This window comes from Pleurodeles waltl, chromosome 7 (assembly GCF_031143425.1).
Source record: "Pleurodeles waltl isolate 20211129_DDA chromosome 7, aPleWal1.hap1.20221129, whole genome shotgun sequence".
Classification (NCBI taxonomy): Eukaryota; Metazoa; Chordata; class Amphibia; order Caudata; family Salamandridae; genus Pleurodeles; species Pleurodeles waltl.
The window spans coordinates 156,764,915-156,789,462 of NC_090446.1; the positions used below are offsets into that span (position 1 = coordinate 156,764,915).

The following is a 24,548-nucleotide window of genomic DNA, read 5'->3' on the forward strand; positions in this document are numbered from 1 at the left end:
TTAGTGACCAAAATGGGTGAGAAACCAATGCTGGATCCCAGAAAGCTAAACATTTCTGAAAAGTATACACAATTCTGAATTCAGCAAGGGGTCATTTGTGTAGATCCTACAAGTGTTTCCTACAGAAAATAACAGCTGAAATAAAAAAATGTTGAAATTGAGGTGAAGAAAACAGTCATTCTCCACGTTTTACTCTGTAACTTTTCCTGCGATGTCAGATTTTTGAAAGCTATATACCATTACGTCAGCTGGACTCTTCTGGTTGCGGGGATATATAGGACCTGTAGGTTCATCAAGAACTCTAGGTACCCAGAGCCAATAAATGAGCTGCACCTTGCAATAGGTTTTTATTCTATACCGGGTATACAGCAATTCATTTGCTGAAAAATAAAAATGGAAAAATAGGTATCAAGAAAACCTTTGTATTTCCAAAATGGCCACAACATAAGGTGTTGAGAAGCAGTGGTTATTTGCACATCTCTGAATTCCGGGGTGCCCATACTAGCATGTGAATTACAGGGCATTTCTCAAATAGACGTCTTTTTTACACACTGCCTTACATTTGGAAGGAAAAAATTTAGAGAAAGACAGGAGGCAATAACACTTGTTTTGCTATTCTGTGTTCCCCCAAGTCTCCCGATAAAAATGGTACCTCACTTGTGTGGGTAGGGCTAGCACCCACGAAAGGAAAGGCTCAAAACACAATGTGGACACATTACATTTTGTCACAAAAAACAGAGGTGTTTTTTGCAAAGTGCCTACCTGTGGATTTTGGCCTCTAGCTCAGTCGGCACCTGGGGAAACCTAGCAAACCAGCACATTTTTGAAAACTAGACACCTAGGGGAATCCAAGATGGGGTGACTTGTGGGGATCTGACCCGGTTCTGTTACCCAGAATCCTTTGCAAACCTCAAAATTTGACCAAAAAAACACTTTTTCCTCTCATTTCGGTGACAGAAAGTTCTGGAATCTGAGAGGAGCCAAAAATGTCCTTCCACCCAGCGTTCCCACCAAGTCTCCCAATAAAAATGGTACCTCACTTGGGTGAAAAGGCCTAGCGCCCACGAAAGGAAATGGCCCAAAACACAATGTGGACACATCACATTTTTTAACAGAAAACAGAGGTGTTTTTTACAAAGTGCCTACCTGTGGATTTTGGCCTCTAGCTCAGCCGGCACCTGGGGAAACCTAGGAAACCAGCGCATTTTTGAAAACTAGACACCTAGGGGAATCCAGGATGGGGTGACTTGTGGGGATCTGACCAGGTTCTATTACCCAGAATCCTTTGCAAACCTCAAAATGTGACCAAAAAAACACTTTTTCCTCTCATTTCGGTGACAGAAAGTTCTGGAATCTGAGAGGAGCCACAAATTTCCCTCCACCCGGCATTCCCCCAAGTCTCCTGATAAAAATGGTACCTCACCTGTGTGGGTAGGCCTAGAGCCCACAAAAGGAAATGGCCCAAAACACAACGTGGACACATCACATATTTTCACAGAAAACAGAGGTGTTTTTTTACAAATTGCCTACCTGTGGATTTTGGCCTCTAGCTCAGCCGGCACCTGGGGAAACCTAGTAAACCAGCGCATTTGTGAAAACTAGACACCTAGGGGAATCCAAGATGGGGAGACTTGTGGGGATCTGACCAGGTTCTGTTACCCAGAATCCTTTGCAAACCTCAAAATGTGACTAAAAAAACACTTTTTCCTCTAATTTTGGTGACAGAAAGTTCTGGAATTTGAGAGGAGCCACAAATTTCCTTTCACCCCGTGTTCCCCCAAGTCTCCCGATAAAAATGGTACCTCACTTGTGTGGGTAAGCCTAGCGCCCACGAAAGGAAATGGCCCAAAACACAACGTAGACACATCACATATTTTCACAGAAAACAGAAGTGTTTTTTACAAAGTGCCTACCTGTGGATTTTGGCCTCTAGCTCAGCCGGCACCTGGGGAAACCTAGCAAACGAGCGCATTTCTGAAAACTAGACACCTAGGGGAATCCAGGATGGGGTGACTTGTGGGGCTCTGACCAGGTTCTGTTACCCAGAATCCTTTGCAAACCTAAAAATTTGACCAAAAAAACACTTTTTCCTCTCATTTCGGTGACAGAAAGTTCTGGAGTCTGAGAGGAGCCACAAATGTCCTTCCACCCACCATTCCCCCAAGTCTCCCGATAAAAATGGTACCTCACTTGTGTGGGTAGGCCTAGCGCCCACGAAAGGAAATGCCCCAAAACACTATCTGGACACATCAAAATTATCAAATACAAAACTACCTGTTTTTGCACGGGGCACCTGCGTTTTTGGTCCTGGGCTCAGCAGCCTTCTAGGGAAACCTACCAAACCCAGACATTTCTGAAAACTAGACACCCGAGGGAGTCCAGTGAGGTGTGACTTGCGTGGATCCCCCAATGTTTTCTTACCCAGAATCCTCAGCAAACCTCAAATTTAGTTAAAAAATAACATTTTCCCCACATTTCTGTGTGGGATCACCGCACTGGGACACATTTCATACCACCCTATGTGCCCCCGTAAAAATGATACCTCATTTGTGTAGGTGGGCCAAGTGCTTGTGAAAGGGAAGAGCCAAAAACATGTTGATATTGAGGGGGAACAAAGGTGGTCCAAAAGGGCAGTTTGCAAAAAAACATTTTTAGGCTGACAAGTGCAGCAGAATTTTTATTGGTATAGATGAGACAATGCTGGGTGGTAGGAATTTTGTGGATTCCTGCAGATTCCGGAAGGTTTCATCACAAACATGTGGGACAAATGTGTGATTTCCAGCAAAGTTGGAGGTTTGCAGGGGATTGTGGGTACAAAAATGGTGCGCGGTGCATGTGAAACACACCATCCTGTAATCACCCAGATTTTTGGTTTTCAGATGTGTCTAGGTCTTGTGGATTTTTCTACATGGCAGCGTCCCAAAGTCCATAAAGTGCAGCCCTCACCATTCCAAGTGGGACGATTTTGAGAGTAAGCCAAGTTCTCATGGCCCAAATGTAAAACTAAAACCCAAAATAATCAAATGTCTTCTTACTTGCGAGGGGACAAGATGTTTTAGAGTGTGGGGGAGAGCTAAAAGACTGTTACCCCCTTCAGTTGAGGTGGGGGCGTAACCCGGCCCATACTGGTTAGTAGCCACCACCCCAATATTTTTTTGTTTTTTTAAAATTCCCTGGCATCTAGTAGACTTTCTGCCCCACCGGGGTGTGGATCAGGGGTAATTGCCCCATCTGCCCACTTGTGGGCAGAACAACTTTGGCCCCATTTATTTGGGGTGGGGGTATGGCCAGACCCCAACCCTCTTATTTTTGAAAAACAAACTTCCCTGGCCTTTGGTGGGCTTTCTTCCCCCCCCCTTGGGGGCAGATGGGCCTTCCAAAAATAGGCCCATCTGCCCCCAATGGGGGGCAGATATGGCCAACAGTAATGTGCCCCCATGGGGAGCGACCCTTACCCAAGGGGCTGCCCCCTTAAGAAAACACATAAATACACACACACCAATCCCTGGTGCCTAAGTGGTTTCTGCCCACATGGGGGCAGATTGGCCTAACAAAAATCGGCCGATCTGCCCCCATGGTCTAAATACAATTTGCCCCCCAGGGGAGCGACCCTTGCCTAATGGGTCGCTCCCCATCTCTAAAAAAACAAACAACCAAAATTAAACACACAAAAAAAAAATTGCCCTGGCGCCTAGAGGTTTCTGCCCCCCCCGGGGGCAGATCGGCCTAATAACAATAGGCTGATCCGCCCCCGGGGGGGCAGAAATGGGCTAAAAAAATGTGCGCCCCCAACCCCCCCCGGGGAGCGACCCTTGCCTACGGGGTCACTCCCCTTGCATGACAGTGGGACCAAGTGTCAACTAGACTAAATGCAGATTTGTCAATGGCAGCAAAGGTGCTGACAAAACACAGGTTTACATACCCGTATAGAATACAGTGCTATTGTGGATTTCATCACCAGTGCCTTTAACCTTTCACTTTTCTAGTCACATCTAAGACCATCCCCAGGAGTCTATTAGGTTCAGTGAAACAGTTTCACAGATGCAGTTTCATTGTTCGTTATAAAAATATCCCGGTCTATTATCACGCAAAAATATACTTATGTAGGATTGTCAAACACCAAAAATTGCTTATTTTGTTAATTTCATATTCAATGGCTATTACAAAACCCATTTTAGGAGAATTGATGCCCTATAGTATGATAGGATATAGAAAGAATCTGAAATCCCTACCCACATGCTCTAGAAAATCAATTCTTAGGCAAGATGTGCTTTGACTGATTGTTTCCATCCTGCAGCTACGCGTTATGCCAATTCTACCAGTGCGCATGGGGAATTGAGTATATGTGTCTTCTGCGAATTCATTGCTCCAACTAGTTACATGATATATGGAAGCATGAGACGCAGAGGCCCTTCTGTGAGCAGTCTTTGGAAGGATGTGCCTCATCAGCTCTATTCTAAATCATAAAGGACGTGATGCCGAATTCCATCACACAGGAAAATTGAGTACAGTTCCAAAATCTAACATATTTTAAATATTGATAGCACTACGGTCAGTATTACAGGTTTTTCCATATCCTGTTACCTATCCCATCAGAATCGTTAGGTCAGAGGATGCACTGAGAAACCAATACATTTCCTTCTGAGATTGAGAGGGGTCGATTTATCAAGGTTTCACACAATACAGCAGCACACCTTGCAGTGCTGCACTGCATGAAAGGGAGAGGACAGAAATGCCCAGGCACATTCCTGTCCTCTCCTTGCGGTGGCTCACAATGTGCTGCACCGTTACACCATGGTGCACCTTCCTGCCCAAATACAATCCTCAGAGGCATTTTCCTTTTTCTAAGTGTGCTGTAGACTACAACACACATAGAAAGAGTAAACAACTAGAATAAATAAAGATATTTCTCCTCGTTGTGCTTCCCCTGGGAATGCAGGCATTTTGACTCATTCCCATATTGACTAGTCTTGGTAAATCTGTGAAGGTGTCAAAATCCATGGGTGGATGCGTGGGAACACCTACACTCTACCCATCGAATGTCTTCCCATAGCAGAATAATGCAAGGCAGCGACTTGTGCTGCCTTGCATCACTCCAGGTTTAGCAAGCCATACAGGGCCACACAAGGTGGCCTTGCGTGGCTTGGTAAATCTCATTCTAGGTTTTGTTTCATCAGACGTCATTTTGGGTAGTGCAAGGCCGATACAAATCATTGATAAATATGGACCTGGAGCTCCTAAAAGCAGCTGAAATCCCTGGAGAAATTCTAGGAGAAATTAGGAAGTACTGAGAGAATCAGACCCAGCATTACCAATTGCCTAGTAATTTCTCATTTTAAGGAGACCCTTACATCCCACATTGAAATACAGCTTTGTATCCCTGTTGAGGTGAATTATATTCGCTGACAAAATGCTTGTATTAAAATAGTGCACAAAGGATTACGATTAAAATACATATGTGCTAAATGCAAGAATTTGTTGTAGGTGCTAAATGAATAAATTACTGATTTAAGTTATCCTCACTGCCGATGCCATGTTAAATGAAAAATAATGCATGAACGTTGGAAGGCCTTGAATAGTTGTTTGTGCAAAATGTTTTTCTTCTCTTTAATGCAGATGTTGCTACTTTAGAAGCCTACTGTTAGCTATTGTATAGACACTTGTTTCGTATTAGACAACTGATAGTAAAGTTCTCACCTGGCGGAGAGGAAGCAACAGGAAGAATGAGTCATGAGAAACACTGTCTGGACCGCAAGAAATCAACAATGTAACTTTTAGAGGACTAATGTCTGAAAGCCTATTGTGCCCCGATGAGAAAATGGGGATATTTCTTAATCCCAGGAGTTTGCTGAATTTCTAGTGAGGGACCTAGTAGAAGAAAGGAAATAATATTGCGTGTTTATCTTAGTTTGTGTTCCTACAGTACATGACAAGATCCTCGATTCCCTCCCTGACTCTCTGATTGAAGAGTTTCTGATTCTTTTATTCATGAAAGGCTGCCTTGCTTAGATTTTACTGAATTGTTTGCTGATATGTTTGCGCTGAGAATACTTTCCAGTTTATTATGCAAAAGCTTTATGCTTGCACATTCATTCACTCATCAGAACTAGTTATGGGTATCTGAACTGGCACTCTTTTCTCTCAATTCTAATCTTAATCTAGATTAGGGAATTTTCCTTTATGGAAAACGCCTGCTGTATTATTACTATCTTGACTGTGATTCATACAAACATTTTGTTCTATTTTATACTAAAATATCTTGATGGATTCTTTTATCTTTAATACGGAGAATTAAAGATAAATACCTAGTGAAAATGATGAAAACGAAAATAATTGAAAATAAAACCCTTTAACTCACACTCATTCTCTTTATTGACTGAAACAAAGTTCTAATAACTGTATCTATGTATTTATGTAGATGATCACTCCTCATTTGTCTTTGTTGATGAACAAAGACCCATACGACCAGTGGCAGGGGCTATTCAATGATTACACCCAAAAACAGGTATAGAAAACCCTACTCCATCAGCTCAAAGCTGAGGACTATATCATTGTTAAAGGCTCAGAACCGAGTTATAGGCCCAAACTGCAGGTGAGGGTCTATAACAAGGGTAAGGGCCTATAACAACTGGTATAACCAGAGACAGAAAGGCTAACAGGCTATTAGAACATTCCACCCACTGAGAATAGATTGTTCTAAATTAAAAAGGTAGAAACAGAAAGACAAACAGTGAAATGTTTGAGCAAAAGGCTTAATCCTGAGCCACTTCATTGTCTTCAGTGTGGCTCTCAGCGTTCCTATGTTCTTGTTCCTGTTAATTTTCACACCCAGTGATGCCAACATACCACAGAGAAAGCCAGGACACTCATAATAGGGTACTCAGGCCCTGATTTATAATTTTTGGTGCAAAACCGCATTAACGCAGTTTTGCACCAAAAAGTTTAGCACCGGCTTGCATCATTTCGGTGCACCAGCCATGCACCATATTTATGGAATGGTGCAAGCCGGTGCTAAGGGTAGGCTAATCCCAAAAAATGACATTAGTCGGGTGGGGCTGGCGGTATAGAAGAAGGGGGTTTTGCATAAAAAAATGATGTTAGGCAGGTTAAAGTTTTAAAAAAAATGACTCTAACCTGCCTAGAGTCTTTTTCTGACACAAAACCATCGATACCACATGACTCCTGTCTTAGAAAAGGCAGGAGTCATGCCCACCAACCCAACGGCCAGCACAGGGGGTCAGGGTCCCCGGGGCATGGCCATTGCACCCAGTGTCATGTAGGGGGGTCCATTTCAGGCCCCCCAATGGCACTTTAAAAAATAAAATAAAATACTTACCTGTACTTACCTATACCTACCTGGGATGGGGTCCCCCATCCTCCGCTGTCCCTCTGGTGTGGGTGGGGTTGTCCCTGCGACCTGGGGAGGGCACCTTTGGGCTTAATCCATGGTGTTCCACCATGGAAATAGGCCCACAGGTCCCCTAACGCCTGCCCTGACCCAGGTGTTAAACAATGGTGCAAAGCAAGCTTTTTGACCCCTCCTCTCTCCCATGTGTGATTTTAGCACGTGAGATAAATATGGCACTAAGGCCATAGAGTCATTTTTTGTACAGGAACACCTACTTTGCATCTCATTGACACAAAGTAGTTTATTTTGAAGTGGACTGCTGCCATTTCACATTATACAATATACTGTTCCTGGACTAGGTTTTACTAATGGTTCTTCAATAAAATTTGCCCTGGAAGTAAACCAAACATTATTGCGTTTCATTTTTAGCACACTTGTAACAGTTTATGTAAACCTGGGTGGGGTGTAATTTGAATTTTAGTATCCAATATTTTATACTGTGCTCCCTTTTTCCTTCCTTATTTTCATCTTCTTTCTTTCCCTTTTCCTTCTATTGTTTTCCTTCCCTTCTGTCCAATTTCTTTCTTTCTTTCTTTCTTTTCTTTCTTTTTTGCTTTCTTTCCTTTTTTCTGTCCTTTTTTTCATCTTTTTATGCCTTTCTTTCCTTTTTTCCTTCTTCCAGTGTTTTTTCTTTCCTGCCTTCTTTCTTCTTACTCTCTTTCTTTTTGCCTTCATTCCTTCTTTCTTTTTTACCTGTGTTCCTTTCTTCTATGCTTACTTTTTGCCTTCTTTTTGCTCTTTTTCCTCTATTCTTTCTTTTTTGCCCTCTTTTCTTTTTATTCCTTTTTCATTCTTTCTTTTTCTTTCAGTTCAAATTTCTTTCTTTGTTTCCTCCTTTCTTTTTTGCCTACTTTTTTCTTTTCTTTCTTTCCTTTCTTTTTCACCTTCTGTCCTTTTTTCCTTACTTCCTTTTTTCCCTTTGCATCTTTTCTTTCATGCTTTTCTTTCTTTGTTCTTTTTTGCTTCTTATCTTTTTTTGCTTCTTGTCTTCTTCACTTTTTCCTTTTCTCTTTCTTTTTACCATCATAATTTTGTTCTTTTTGTCTTTCTTTCTTTCTTATTTTCTTTCTTACTTTCTTTCTTACCTTCATTTATTTTGTGTCCTCCTTCCTTTGTTCTTTCCTCCCTTCTTTTTTGCCTTTTTTCTTCCCTTCATTCTTTTCTGTCTTCATTCCATTTTTCTTTCCTTCTTTACTTCTTCCCCCTTGTTTCCTTCCTTCCTTCCCTTTTTGCATCTCTCCCTTGATTGCTTTGTTTTTTTCCTTCCTTCCTTTTCTTGTGTCCTGACTTCTTTCTCAAAGGTAAGGCTAGCAGCCAATCTAAGACCAACTGCATTTTTAGGTCTGTGATATCCGAGACCTTTTGATTTTACTAAAAGTATATATGACGGGGTTTGCAGCCCAACATCAACCATTAGTCTGTGATTGTTGTCAGAAATGGGGTCTCTAGTTGGGAGTGGTTTGCACCCTGTCCAAGTAGGAACCCTCATGCTAATCAGGGTCGGAAAGCCACAAAGCTAAGATAAGCCCCCTTGGTTGCTTGGCACAAGCAATCAGGCTTATCTCACAGGCAATGTGTAAAGCAGTAGTACCCAATCTTTTGAATTCCCTCGACCCCCACTTTATCATTACTGGAACCCGGGGACCGCCACTAAATCATTATTGGAATCCAGGGACCCCCCACTGAGTCATTACTGGAAGCCGGGGACTCCGGTCTAAACATTGTTGATGATTTGAAACGCAAAACAATACACAAATAAATACAGAAATAAGCATTCATCAAACACATACACAAATGATAAAACTTTGTATTTAATTTGCAAACAAATACAAATAAAAAAAAAAAAACATTTAATTTTAATAGGAAATTTGGAGCTTTTCTGAATTCAGTTGAAGTCACACATCATCCATACTATATTCTGTTTCACGTACCTTCGCGGTGTTGCAATCACACCATGGGGCCATTTGTGCTGCAGTTGAGTTTGGTGTCACGGACATCTGTGACAAGGCACTCAGGACTGATGTTGTGGCAGCACTTCAGAGACGTATCGGTTGTGTCTGACCTGCGACTTCGGTCGGGGTCATTGCACTCAGCAGGGACCATGGCTCCGGTGCAGGCAGTTGTGCGGAATTGGACAGCAGCACCAGTTCCAAAGTCTCTTTGGAGTCAGTGTACTTGGTTTCTACTTGGTTGAGCTAGAATTCACTCCCAAGGGCCCAGGAACTGGATGTGGCACCACTTAGCAAGTCTGGACTCTCAACAAGAGAGCCTAGGTGCTGGCAGAAGAAGTTGATGATGTCCCTGAGGCTTCTTAAAAGGAGGCTAGCTCAGTCCTAGCCCTTGGAGAACCTTTGGAATCAGGATGTAGAAAGCAAAATCTAGTTCTTTAACTCCCTGGACAGAAGCAGCAAGCAGCATGCCAGCACAGCACAGCAAAGCAACAGTCAGAGTGGCAGTCCCTCCTACAGTATCCAGCACTTCTTCCTGGCAGAATGTCCTCAGTCCAGAAGGGGTTTATCTTTGTGGGGTCAAGGGTCCATTACTTATACCCATTTCTGCATCTGAAGTAGAGAAACTTCAAAGAAAAGTCTTTGTAGTGCACACGACCCTGCCTTTTCTTCCCTGGCCACAGACACACTCCAAGGGTTGGAGACTGCTTTGGTAAGGGCAGGCGCAGCCCTATTCAGGTGCAAACATCAGCTTCTCCCACCACTCTAGTTCAGGAATTCCCATCAGGATATGCAGGGAACACCTCAGCTCCCTTTGTGTGACTGTCTAGAGTGAATACACAAACATCCCAACTATCATCCTGACTCAGACGTGTATTGCACAGACAAGCAGAGGCACAGAATGGGTAAGCAAGAAAATGCCCACATTCTAAAAGTGGCATTTTCAAACTTACAATTTAAAAACCAACTTCACCAAAAGATGTATTTTTAAATTGCAAGTTCAGAGACCCCAAACTCTATATCTCTATCTGCTCCCGTTGGTAAAGTACATTAAAAGATATTTCAAGGCAATCCCCATGTTACCCAATGGGTGAGATAGTTGCTGCAATAGTGCAAACCAAATGTATCATTATTTTACTATCAGGGCATGTAAAAAACATCAGTGCATGTCATACCTTTTAAATACATGGCACCCTGCCCAGGGGCAGTTTTGGGCCTACCTTACGGGTGACTTATGTGTAATAAAAGGGAAGGTTTAAGGCTGCCTGTCAAGTGGGCGCACTTGCCAGGTTAAAATGGCAGTTTAAGACTGCACACATAGGCATTGCAACGGTAGGGCTGAGACATGTTTGGAGGGCTACTCGTGTGGGTGGCAGAATCAGTGTTGCACGTCCATTAGTAGCATTTGATTTACAGGCCCTGGGCACACCTGGTGGACTATACGAGGGTCTTACTGGTAAATCAAATATGCCAATCATGGATTAACCAATCACCATTTAGACAGAGAGCACCTGCACTTTAGGACTGGTCAGCAGTGGTAAAGTGCCCACAGTCCTAAAGCCACCAAAAACGAAATGCAGCACACATTCAAAAATAGGAGGTCAGAGGCAAAATGTTTTGGGATAACCCTGCAAAAACGTGCATTTCCAACACAAACCCCTCCCAGCCTAAAGCCACCGTAGGTCAATTAAAACCTTGCTGGACTTCTCTGCTTAGGGTGATAGAACATGGACAATGGCCCACTACTGCAGGGGCTCTTGCCAGTTCGATGTCTCTCTGAACCCAGGTGGATCTCTATGTCTACACTCTCAGTGCCCACTACACTAACCCAGAGGAACCCTTCTCCTCATCTGTTGGCTCCATCTGTGCAGCACGTAACCTTACCCTGCTCACAGATGCATCCCACAAGGTAGTCAGTACCACCTTGGCCAACAGGGTGACCCCCTTGGGTCTTACTTTGGTCCCAATCAAAGGAAAATTGTGACCACAAGGAAAACAACCAACAGACGACACTGACAGCTGTCATTGCCAAGAGCCAGGCCTTCCCAGGGTCTCTAGCCTCTTGAAAAGTGGGGAGCAGTAGCCCCAGGTGCATTGCACTCTTTTTCCACTTCCTCTCCCAACAGTACAGCTGTGGTATCCTGAGACTGGACACTCAACTTAGGGTCTGTACCCTCAGGCTGACAAGAGGACAGGGGTGGGCTCTCCCTCCTCCTGTCCCTCTTGCTGGGGTCCTGTACTTTCATCTTTGGAGTGGTACCCCTAGACAACTGAACTGTTTGAGTGCCTTTGGAGGCCGCAACTCCCAGTTCTCCTGACACTGGAGCAACTAATTCCCCTGAATGCAGTATATGGGCATCTGGGAACTAACTATGACCCTTCTCTGGGTCACTTCCCCACACCATCATAGGGACAACAGAGCCATAGGGCAGAAAAAGTCCTGGCCATAGGTTGGAGTAACTCTACACAACCGGCTGGTATACTGCTCTGGGGAAACTAGCCTTTCCACAACCATGGTATGGCTAGCCCCACTGTCCTCAGAGCAGTGACTGGGACCCCATTCACTGTCACCTGGTGGAAGTGATGACTTCCACCCTCAGGGATCACTAACGCACCCTTTGAGTCCACCTCACAACTAAGAGAGATCACAGCATAGTCTATGAACTGCCCTTGTGGACTACCTCCCCCTCAGCCCACATTGGCCAGCTCTGTAGAGGGGCCACCAGTGGGGGTTTACTGAGAACAGCCAGAGCCCCTTTTCTTGTGTCCTAGCTGGGAACACTCAAAGGAATGGGGTTGAAAATGGGGAGCTCTGGATCACCGCCCAACACAACCTCCTTCCTTCCTGTCAGAAGGGAACCTTTTTCTCCAGTTTTATCCTGGCATTTGTCTGTGTCTCCCTTGACCCCCCCCTCCTTCTTTTGTTTGGGACCCTCCCCACCCTTGGCTGAGTCTCTCACATACAACTTCTTTTGGACCATGGCGATGAGCCAGCAGTTCACCTCCTTAGCGAGCTTCCTGGTGTCAGGAAGCTTTGTTGTGAGTCAAGTGCTGGTGCAGCTCTGGAAAACAACGACTAGATAAGTGTTCCCATGCAATCAAATTGTACAGCCCCTGATACTCTGTTACCTCGCTGCCCTTCACCCAACCATCCAGTGCTCTGAAGAAAGACTCAAAACACTCCACCCAAGTTTGAGACCAAAGTTTAGTGTTCTTCCTAAACGTTACCCTGTAACTCTCTGGGGTGAGACCATACCTTTTGGTCAGTGCATCCTTCATGGCAGGGCACCTCATCTGGTGCTCTGGATCTAATGCCAGCGAGATGTCCCTCCCCTCCACTGAGAAATAGTTCCCCAGGCCTGCCCCCCAATCTCTCTCAGGGACCCTGTGCATCCTCAGTGCCACCTCATAACCCCTGAACCACTGATCTATGTCATCCCCACAACAAAATCCTTCACCACATCCTTGGGTGTATGTATCTTACCCTCAGACCACAGTGTAGAACTGTGCTGGACCTGCTTTTTAGATCCAGCTCCTTTAAGCTTAGCTCTTGAGCTAAAAGCATTTTCTTATGTGATTTTCTCTTTCTCCACTGTGATTTTCTCTTCCTCTCTTTTGAACCTGGCTAGTTCCAACTGAAGCGCAACCTCATGCTTCAGCTTGAGCTTCTCCAGCTCCATTTGGAGTTTCCTAGCCTCCTGCTTGTCCCCCAGCTCCTCTGGGGTTAGACCTCTTAAGTAAGCACTGCTGCTTGCCCTGGAAGGTGCCCTGGTAGGTGCCCTCTTCCCAGGCAGATCCTGATTCCCCATCAAATCATCATGCAGGTTTTGCTCCTCTCGTTCACAATAGCATTCTCCTCCCCTCTGCTCATCGGCCTCCTTTGCTGCCAATCAGTCCCTCAGTGCCTTTCGCAACTCCTCCTTTTTAGTGAGGCCTTTGATAGGTTATTTCAGCTTTTTGCAGAACGTTTTTGAGCTGAGGCACTAACTAGGTCTCCAACCTGTCCTGCTGAAACACCAAAGGGCATATTTATACTCTGTTTGCGCTGAAATAGCATCTTTTTATTACGCTATTTCAGCCAAAACTTAACTCTATATTTATATTTTGACGCTAGACCCGTCTAGCGTCAAAATATTGGAGTTAAAGTCATTTTTTGCCTGCGGAAAACGACCTTGCCTCAATGAGATGCACGGTAGGCATTCCTGGGAAAAAAATGACTCTAAGGCCCATGTTACTTATTTATCCTCCAGTGCAAAAATGGTGCACCGGAGAGAGGCGGGCCTAAATAAAGGCACTAAGCTTGCTTAGCGCCATTATTTAACACCTGTGTCAAGGCAGGCGTAAGGGGACCTGTGGGCCTATTTCCATGGTGGAAAACGATATAATAAGTCCACAGGTGCCCTCCGCAGACCCCAAGGACACCCTTATCCACACCAGAGGGACTGCGGAGGATGGCAGACTCCATCCCAGGTAAGTATAGTAGAGGTAAGTCTTTTTGTTTTTTTATGAAATGCCAACGGGGACCCATACAATGCACTGGGTGCAATGACCATGCCCAGGGGACCCTTGTCCCCTGTGCTGGCCATTGGGGTGGTGGGCATGACTCCTGTCTTTTCTAAGACAGGAGTCATGTGGTATGGTAGGTTTGGCATCAAGAAATGACGCTAGGCTGGTTAGAGTCATCTTTTTTCACTCTATTGAGCCAAACGTCATTTTTTGGTGAAAAAACCCCTTCTCCCATACTGCTACCCCCACCCGGCTAACGTCATGCTCCATGACGTTAGCCCACCATTTGCACCGGATTGCGCCATTCCATAAGTAAGACGCCGGCTGGGGTCTTGGAATGGTGCTAGCCTGTGGTATACTTTTTTATGCTAAACTCCGTTAGCACAGTTTAGCGTCAAAAAGTATAAATCAGGGCCCAATTCTGCAGCTTCTATTAATGGCTCACCAGACTAAGACATGATTGTGAATCAAACTCAAAAGTTGCAAATAGCGAAAAATCAAACCAGTATGTTGGGGTGTAATGGTCTGTGGTATGCAAGAAGTGTACACCTATTACTGTATGAAAAGTACAAGTACAGCAGCATCTCCAACAATAACGTTTGGAAAAACCATGAGAAGACAAAAATTGCTGAAAGGCTGGTGGCCAATGGCAGACATATTGCCTTTGCCAATGCTTGTTTCAGGCAGCTGCCTGCAAGCTTCAATTAACTACGAATCCTTATTGCTATAGGAATGCTCAGGTTTTGAGTAAACCAAGGTTAATGGTACGGTTAGAATACTGAGGCTGCTGCTGTCAAAGTACAGCTAACAAGGAGCCCTGGTTCCAATTAGAAACTTCAGGTTAACTCTCATGAAGAGGATGCTCAATAAACAAAGAATAATGAGAACGCTTAGTAGAGTGGTTTGAATCTGCCATTGTTGAAGTGAACTGTCATGCTTAGATATTAAGTGGCTAGTGGTGAGCAAATCGGACAAAGAATAGATCTCCTAATTACATTTTTTCAGGAATGATGTCATCATGGTTCCAAAACAATGTAAAAAACATTCATGACATACTACATAAACCATAACTTGTGCCCCTGCCATGTACTGTTCATGACTTCATGAATGAGGCCGCTGCTGACATCCGAGGTGGCATTGCTGATGACAGCACTAAAAACACCTCAAGTGATATCAGCAATGAGATCACTTTGACTATATACAGAAACATTACTACATGATATCATGAAATGAACAATACTTACAGGATACCAATACTTACAAACAGTTTTTTTGAAGGCACTGTTTAAGTCCTTGTGTCCTCTCATGCATCCTCTAGTCCTATTATTTGTGGAACCTCTGCGGTTGGCATACACATAGTGTAGTTTCCATCGATGGCAATCATTGTTTTGACTTTGGACTGTATCCACCATTCCAACATCATGATTAACTAAAACAAAAGCTTTTGAGAATACCTTGCACTATGTACGAGACTCTGAACACCAACTGGCGTAACTTTAAACCCCACTTGACACCGTATTGTGTCTGTTCACCTTCTGGTCACACTATGGCAAGAAATAGCAGATTTTTACCAGTGGTTTTGCCCTTATTCTCGGAACAAGTCCACTGGCATTTTCTGCTTGCTCCGAGCAAGTGGATGTCAGCCGGTGAGCCAGTATGGGTCAGGAGGCAGCTGTTGGTGAGGTTAGGCTAGGGTTTAGGCTGGGGTTTAGGCTGGGGTGAGTGTTGAATGCAGGGCTGCTGCAGGGTTTGGTGGTGCTTGACTGTGTTCCTTTTTGTAGCCCCCTACACCAGTGCCTACAGCAGTTTTACTAGGTGCGCATCGTCACCAGGTGAATTGTAGCCACTGTCACTGGGCTGGTATTATCAGTGGTGGAGACGCTCGTCTATACCCACCCTCGGAGTTAAAGCTCTCGGGCGTGGCAAGTGGTGCGGGTGCGGGAAGGGGGAATACCATCATTTTTCTTGAGGGCCTAGATCTAGTCTTTGGTAGCTCAAAGTGGATTTCATACTAAATATGTAGTTTTCTGTGAACGTTGTGATTTGTTTACCACTATCATGAAATGCTGCTCATAACTCAACTGATGAAATATACAGGACAGCAGCTGTGCCCGGTCTTTTGGGGCTGAGGGGCCACGCCCCCCACCTTTTACCCCTCTAGAAAAGTGTCTGTCAGGCTGAGCAAATGTCAGCCTGACAAGCACTCCTCATTTTCAGATCAATCAGGCAGGAGCTAGACATACATTATTTGCACAGGCTCCCAGCTCCCTGAGCTGGCCTTTGCTGGGCTGAAGAAGTCACAGCCCTGGGGGTGTAACCTCTTCAGCCTAGCAAACGTGCCTTGAGGCCCTCCCCCTCATGATGAGGGGAAAGTCACTGATTTCTTCAGACCTGGGTGCTTCAGTTTTAAGCCTTGAAGCTCCCAGGGAAGAGTTTCAATCAGTGACACCTCGTCACAGAGTGATGAGTTGGGACTGCTGCCTTTCTTCACTGGCTGACCTTAGGTTAGCCAGTGAGGGAAGGCAGCAATCCCAACCCTCCTCGGACCTCCGAGGCAGAGATGAGGGTAAATGTGTGCTTGCTTTTTTTTAAATGAATGTTTGGTGCGTGTGTGTGTATATGTTTGAATATTTGATAAGGAGTAATGTAAATGGATGTGTGCACACGTGTATGTGTGAATGAAAGAGTGTGAGTGTGCATATGTGCATGTGTGTATCACTCGCCTCCATCCCCCCTAAAATAACTGCCCGCCACTGCAAGTCAGATTTATCTGACTAGACCATATACACCACCTTAGAGCCTATTATAAGAAAGGCACTTGGATGCTGCTTCTCTCTTATAGATAACACATCAGTATTTCAAACACATTGTAACTATTTTGATCATCTTTCAACATATTTTGCCCACTGAGTGCAATTTTTCATGGTAACTATTATTCGAGAGTACAACGCTTATTAACACTTTCAAGTCTTACTTCTTCCCTCTGTATTAAGCGTACATATCCTTGTCTAAACATGATAATTTCCTTCTTTCTTAGACATACAGAGTTATGTGTACTTAGTGTATTCTATTCAAGCACTATATTCTTCACCCACTCTATAAGATCTCAATCCTTATTGTTGTTGTAAGACAGTGTTATGTTTCATAGACATACTGTGTGGTCCTAAATAAATGCCTGTGCAATATGGAGGCATTCATGGTGCTCACACACTCGAGCGATATATATATATACATATATATATATAGATATTTCAGAAATGGCAGTGCTCACTAGGTAGTTATAGTTAGGACCATGTTTCCATAGAAAAAGCGTTATTTGACTTGCCTATATCTTCCCCGCTGTTTGATCAATCTTTACCAAATGTTCCCAATAAAAATGTTGCAGTGATTTCTGTTGCGCACTAAAAGTTTGGGCAGAACCGTCAAGCGGGGGTTCTAGAGAAAGGGGGGTAAAAAAATGTTGCATTTCCCGTGTTAATTCCCATAGGACCTTTAGACACATCTACAGCCCGAAACATTTGGATGGAATTACATCAAATTTGGCAGAAAGCTAGCTGTCGGTAGGCAGATTATGCTTTTGCTTATTTGGTGTATATCCATTCAGTGGTTTTGGAGAAATTTAGGGCAATCCAAATTTGTATATCTCTGCCCGCAAAGTATTTGTGAAAAAAGATGAGCTCATGGAGGTAAATGCACAGCTCTGATTGGCTGCCAACATCTCTAACCAGCCACAGGGACCACCACCTCCAGTGGCTTTAATTATAATAAATGTGGGGTCTACCCCCCACCCATAGCCCCGGACACCACCACCTCCCTGAGGAAAATAGAAGGACATTTAACGAGGGTCTGTTTCGGACCCCCATTAGCCCTGGGAAGCACCACCTCCATGGGGCTATCTTTATGTTGGATGCCCTGGGGACCACCACGACCCAGGGCTGGCTCCTGCTATATCCCGGGGTGCCCAAAGCTGTTTGCTGTGAGTTGGCTTTGAAGCTGCAGCCAAGCCACAGCAAACACTCCGGTTTCAGTCAGCGGGGCCTGTCAAGCAGGTCTGGATGTTTGAAAGCAGAGCTTTCATCTCTGTTCCTTGCACAAAGGTATGCGTGCAGGGAAAAGAGATGAAAGGTTTGGCTCAGCAAGCACGGAGCTGCTTTTAAAAGTGGCTCCTTGCTTGCTGAAGCTGTGGCACTGTGGGAAATGCCTTGAGGCTTACCCTGCAGTGCAAGTTAGCCTTAAAGGGAATTTTGTGTAATAAAAATATTAAAATATAACAAAACATGTAGGGATTGGGGAAGAGCCCTTGGAGGCTCCCCTGCAGTCCCAGATAGCCTATAAGGGTCTAAAAATACAGGCACAAAAAAAACAATAGCTCAGTGTGAAAGTCACGGACCTTCTCACTGAGCACTGAGGGTTCGAGTCCAGCTGGACTTGTTTCCCTCTTTTTCTTTTTTACAAATGTTTAAAGGTAAAATGAAATGTATTTTTTACTATAGGTTAAAAAAATAGAAATTCAGTGAAACAAAACAGAGGTTACAGGGACGTTATAGTTGGGAAATAGAATTTAAAAAAAACATAGAAATTCATATAAAAAAACAAAGGTTACAGGGACGTTATAGTTTGCAAATTAACCTACAATTTACGGCACTCATTAGATCTTTAAGAACATCATTGCTAATATCAATGTAACATTTGCATTAAAATTTGTAACGAAAAACTGTGCATGGCAGGGGTGCGAATTAGAGTTACCTTAAGGCTCAAGTTATAGTTACTTGATGTAACTCTAACTATAACTGGTGACTTTCTATGGTTTTGTACATTGAAAATGTGAGTCTAACTATAACGTCCCTATACCCTTTGGTTTTTCAAGTGAATATGTATATGTAAAGTACAGTTTGTGAACCATGGCGGCCACTCTTCGTAATCACATTTTGAAATGCGTGCATTATTTTCCTACGTTATTATATTTTCTACACAAATCACTTATTTAGAATACATGAACACTCATTAATATTTTTTATGAATACACCTGTGCTAGCAATCCCTCCTCTGATGACTAAATGTGTCATCACATTAATTACCACCCACACATTTTTGCATCTGCTAAAATTCTGTCAATTCAATACCTTCATACTTTTGTTTCCCTTTTGAATTTTCCCTGTACAATTTTTCCCTTTTCTTTTCTTCCCTCCTCTGTTTTATTCTTTGACCTTTTCAATTTAATTCCTTTGCATAATTTACACAATCACCATATTCCAGTTAGACAAACCACAATAATTAATATTCTCTGTAAGATTTTCAATAGTATCCCATTCCAAATTTTGCTGAGCCAATTTCCCACTGAAGTAAATCCTCTGCCAACCTTTTCCCAAACACCTGGTTCTTTCAATTCGTTCAAATAAATACTTTTATTAGTCAAATTAGTAATTAAGCCTCTAATTTCTCTACTGTTATCAGGAATATACGAGCAACAATGCCTAGAATTAATCACCGTACAGACTCCACCATCCTTCTCTAAAAGAATGTCTAAAGCAAGATGATTCTGAAGAGTCATAGCTCTATCAGCAGCCAATTCAGTATCTATCAGGAGTATTGCCCCTGAAAAATTTGTCAGCATATTATCCACAATAGAAGACAGCTTTAGAATCTTTGTTGAATTCAGAATGACTCCCACTGAAGGAATCACTGCTCAAAACATATCTCCCACTATACCAGAAGAGGATTCCCTCCTCAGTCTCATATGATGTAATTCAGTCACTTTCAGAAACTTCTTCAAATAATCCATTTGATGTATCTTTGGGAAGGCAATTCCCAAATAGCATGTCCCATACCATCCTCTTGGAATACGGTAATAAGTATTAGGACCACAGATATAATATATTCCGGGAATCACCGGGTCCTGTTCATTCAACATAAACGTCCATTTACTCTGAAACAAAAACACATGCTTACATTCACTCGTTCCAACAAATAAAGTGTCAATGTGTGATTTAGGCCTATATATACAAAGTTCCCCTATGTGTTGCACATCTAAATCTAATTTCCCTTGTGTTTTAACTGCACCATAAGCATAATCATAATCATTCCTGTAAGGTCTTTTCTTTAAGACTTTTTCTAACTTCTCCTTGAATGCCTTTCTCCTGTCATCTGTGTGATCTAAGAAACTTTTCTCTAAAGGTGTAAGTAAGCATGTCAGATTATTTCTATGCACATAAGCTGTGCCAAACGTCAATGTAGGTTCAAAGAAACCTCTAACTATTACTATGTCATTATCGTTAGCTACTTTACTCCAATACCTAATTATAGGGACAAACGAAAACACCATGTCATAATTCGAGTAAAAGTACTGTATGTACTCCTGGTTATAAAATCTTGCTAGTAGCAGACTACAACTAATTCCGTAGGTTAATGGCAAACTATGGTAGGTAACTCCTTCCTCGACTGATGAAGGAATCTGCATACACACATAACAATTTCTCGCATCCATTGTCTCAACATACTTACTCAACAAGTGATAGAAGACACTAGAAGTAAATTCTCCTTATGCATTAGTATCCTCATGCACATATTTCTCATTTAACCTAAACTGTTCTATTGCAGTTAGTGCAGCAGTTATTTCAAAAGCAGAAGTATGGTTGGCTTTACTCTTATCAAGAACAGAAATAACCACAATCAACACGACAAACAATATTCCACACATAATCGCCAAACCAATACTCATATATTTACAGAGCCTAGGGTTCCTACCCTGTTGACTAATGTTAATCATGATCTGTAAAGAATCAGAAAGCAGAAGAAAATTTAGAAAAACTGCAGCAAAAATCAAAAATAGACAACTCCTCTTTCAGCAGTTATTTACAGCTCTCAGTCTTACTTCCAGGATCCCTTTTCGAATTTGGTAAGCAGCTTGTCAAAATCAGGTTTCAAAAAGTCAAATCAGGTTTTCAATGTCTCTTCCAGTTACTTTAAACAGTCTCTTTTCTAAAAAAAAAGTCTGAGATTTTTCCAACAGTTCTGTTCATCAGCTTCCTTTAAGTGCCAAAATACTGACCCGGAATGTCTCTATCAAAACAAAAAGACAAAAATTCTTGCTCTCCTTCATTTGTAGTTGCATACGCCCATTCAGGACCTGCGTATCTTAAACTTGCTATTCTCTTTCTTCTCAACTTTCGATCACCATTCAATTCTCCTTCACTCAAATCTACTTCTTCCTCGATTGTTGTCTCGGCAACCACTTCCTTTCCTCTTTTTACTTGTGACTCCGGCCACTTATCTCCTTTCAGTGGACCCTGTGTCAGTGTTCTCTTCAGAGTCGAATTTGAACCTTCTCCTTGTACTGCAGTGTTTTCTGTTGACGGATCTGCAATTGGTTCAGGAGGAGTCACATCACAATGGCTTTGATCCACCTCAACTCCTTTCCCTTCTGGGTCTGGCAATTGCTATGTTTGTCTTTCAAGATCGTCTGCTTCTGGGACAGCCCTCCTCTGACTAGGCTCTCCTGATGCCTCAATTGAGATAGGCTCCCGTTCACCCTCCTGGAGGTCTTCTCCTTCGTCTCCTACAGGAGTGACTGAACCGTCCTCAGTGGGCTCAGATCCGGTCTCAGTTCCCTTTTGTTCTCTTTCCGGCCCTGAGACTTGTTTCGCTGTTGTTGGTACTCTCAACAACTCCTCTTCCTCATGATCCAGTGAACATGCCACTTTCTGCGTGTGACTCCAGTTCAGAATTCCAGCACACTTCACAGCCGTGGTAGTTGTCAGAACTACCTAATACGGTCCCTTCCAACGAGGCTCCAAACACGTTTTCCTCACGTGTTTCCGGACAACAACCCAGTCTCCAGCTCTCAGATTGTGCCATGGGTCATGGATCGGTAGCAGTGTGGTGGCTTCCACCTGCTGAGAGAAAGAGCGATCCACATCAGCCAGACCGTTGCAGTAGTCCAACACCATGTCATCTGTAATGTTTACAAGTGCATTTGCAGACACCACTGGCAACCTCATGGCTTGGCCCATAAGGATTTAATTCAGCGACAATCCTGTCTTCCTGTCAGGTGTGCTTCTCATTGACATCAACACTAAAGGCAATGTGTCAGGCCATTTCAAATTCGTGGACACACACATCTTTGCAACTCCTGACTTTAAGGTACCATTCATCTGTTCCACTAGTCCTGATGCTTCAGGGCAGTAACTACAATGCAACATATGCTCAATGTTCAATACTGCACACAGTAATTTAATTACTTAATTGTTGAAGATATTTCCCCTGTCTGATTCTAAAGAGATAGGAAACCCGAAACGCGGTATCAGTTCCCTAAGTAATAGTTTCGCTACTGTAAGATTGTCATTTCTTCGTGTGGGGTAAGCTTCAATCCAGTGACTAAAAATGTGAACAATCACCAATACATATCTCAAATCTCCACACACAGGCATCTCAATAAAATCCATCTGCATTCTGCTGAATGGACCTCCCGCTCTTCCAATGTGGCTCAATTTAACCACTGTCTCTTTTCCCATGTTTAATTGTTGGCAAATGATATAACAACAACTTGTCTAAACTTTGGGTTAAACCAATCATGTTTGAACAGTTGAATCATTGCATCCCTCCCAATATCTGCTTTACCATGATAGTACCTCGCCATTTGAGACAACAGACTATTTGGCAAGACCATTTGACCCTCTTCTGAAATCCACAATTCATCTTGTCCTGGCACACATTTCCTCTTGCTCCATGAACGTTTTTCTTCCATGTCAACATTATTCTGCAACATTTTCAATTCCTCCAAGGTGTCAATTACTTTTAATGCAAAACTCGAACATGTTTCATCTTCTTCATATAACAGCTCACACTTGTCTTTGAATGATTTACAGTTCAATGCGCAAAAACGTGTTACTTGATCCGCATATCCATTTCCCAACGATACAAAGTCCTGCGACTTCAGATGTGCACTGCATTTCACCAAGGCAATCTTTTCAGGCATTTCAATAGCATGTGACTGTTAGAGAACGGTTCTGACCATCAGGTCTGCCCTGATTTTTTGCTTTTTGACCACCTGTTTTTTTACTTTTTACTGTGAGGAAGCCTCCTATGAGGGGACTCACGCACAGTAAACACATGGTAAAATGTACTGTGTGTGTTTACCGCCATTGTCGCTGTGCTAAGGAAAGGCTGCTGTGACACAGCAAGGGCAGGAGGCCCCGGGCAGGTTCCATGTGATCATGTGTGCACATGGATGTGCACCCATGTGAGGAGGATTGCTGGTGTGCACAGCCCAAAACTGCGCTCAGGTAAGCCCGGTGCGGGAGGAACTATGCAGAGTGGGTGGTGACCTGGAGTAGGCCTCACGAGAGGGGTGAGGGAGAGTCAGTGTTCTTACTGTCTTTTCACTGTAGGGACACTCCGTTAAATGCCAATGTCAGTGTGCTTAATGTATTTGGATTGTGGGGATACTCCTTTAAATGTCAATGGGAAAGGATGGCCTAGGGTGCAACTCCAGTTCTCTGGGGTCCACCAAGACCAGAGTCACACCAAAGTACACTGTAACCTGTAAGAAAAGAATGATGCAGTAGATTACAAGAGCATAGTTGTACAACTTATGGGTCATCCTGGGATGTCATCTTTCTCTGATTCAGCTCAGGAATAGGGCCAATTACTGCTCTGCCCAGTTGCTTGAGCAGGGCCTTGCATCAATCAGCCAGCTGTCATTCCGTGCCAGGAGCAGGCTGGAGAGACCCTGGGAGGAATGTCAGTGAGGAGGGGCTCAAACTTTCAGAGCACATGTGGCAACTAACTCCTGGATGATGCCATTTTGAGCTATCCCAGAAGACTGTGCAGGAAGGAGGGGACAGGGGCAAGGAAGTGATGTGGCACATCTGGATAGGCCAGAGGTGCAGATCTGCTGGACACATCTGCCCCACTTAAAAGGTCCTGCACAGGGGAGAGCTCTCTCTCTTGGCTGTGCTTCACTGCTGGACACTGGGACTGAAGACGGGCATCATGGACAACTGGAAGGAAGGACCTCCTGACTGACCCTGGGGCAGGGACTCTGCCCCTGAAGGACTCCAGGCCAGCGAGGCGAATGCCAGGGCCAGGCAAGCTGGCCCCCTTCCCCCACCTAAGGACTAGTTGGGGGAAGGACTGGGCTAGCGCAAGGAGAGCACGCTGCCCAGAAGGAAAAGAGGACACCCAGAGGAAAGGCTGGCACAGGGAGTCAGTGGGACTGGCTCCCTATAATCTGAGACCCTTCTAGGCCAGGAGGCCTAAGGAGTGTTCCTGGAGGCAAGGGCTTGTCACCAGGAGCGAAACGATGCTGGAATCAGGAAAATCGATCCTTAGGGGCCCGAGATATCCAGGGAAGAAGGATTGTGACCTTTAGAGAGGCAGCAACGAAGCGCGTGGGGCTCTGCCGCTGCTCCACACTGTGCCCCCGGGGTGGACCAGGGCCTGGGTGGCTGCCCCAGGGTTCTCTGGAAGAAGAAGGGGCCCTGGACCCCATCCCAGGGCCACGTGAAGCCTGGCCAGTTCAACTTGATGGGAGGGGTGCCCTCGCGCACACCCCCTGCCGCGGTGGTTAGGGACCCAGGACCCCATCCCGGAGCACCCTGCTCCCCGTGAACATGGTGAGGAGGGGCCCCGGACCCCATCCCGGGGCCCCGTGAAGAAGGAGGAGTGGAGGGGGCTGCCGTCGCGCA

General features: G+C 44.1%; 1 protein-coding gene across 1 annotated transcript in view; it reads left to right on the forward strand.

The window, feature by feature from the left end:
• LOC138303905 (opsin-5-like) overlaps positions 1-24,548 on the forward strand; it is a 580,436-nt gene that overhangs the window by 102,789 nt on the left and 453,099 nt on the right. The window lies entirely within an intron of this gene.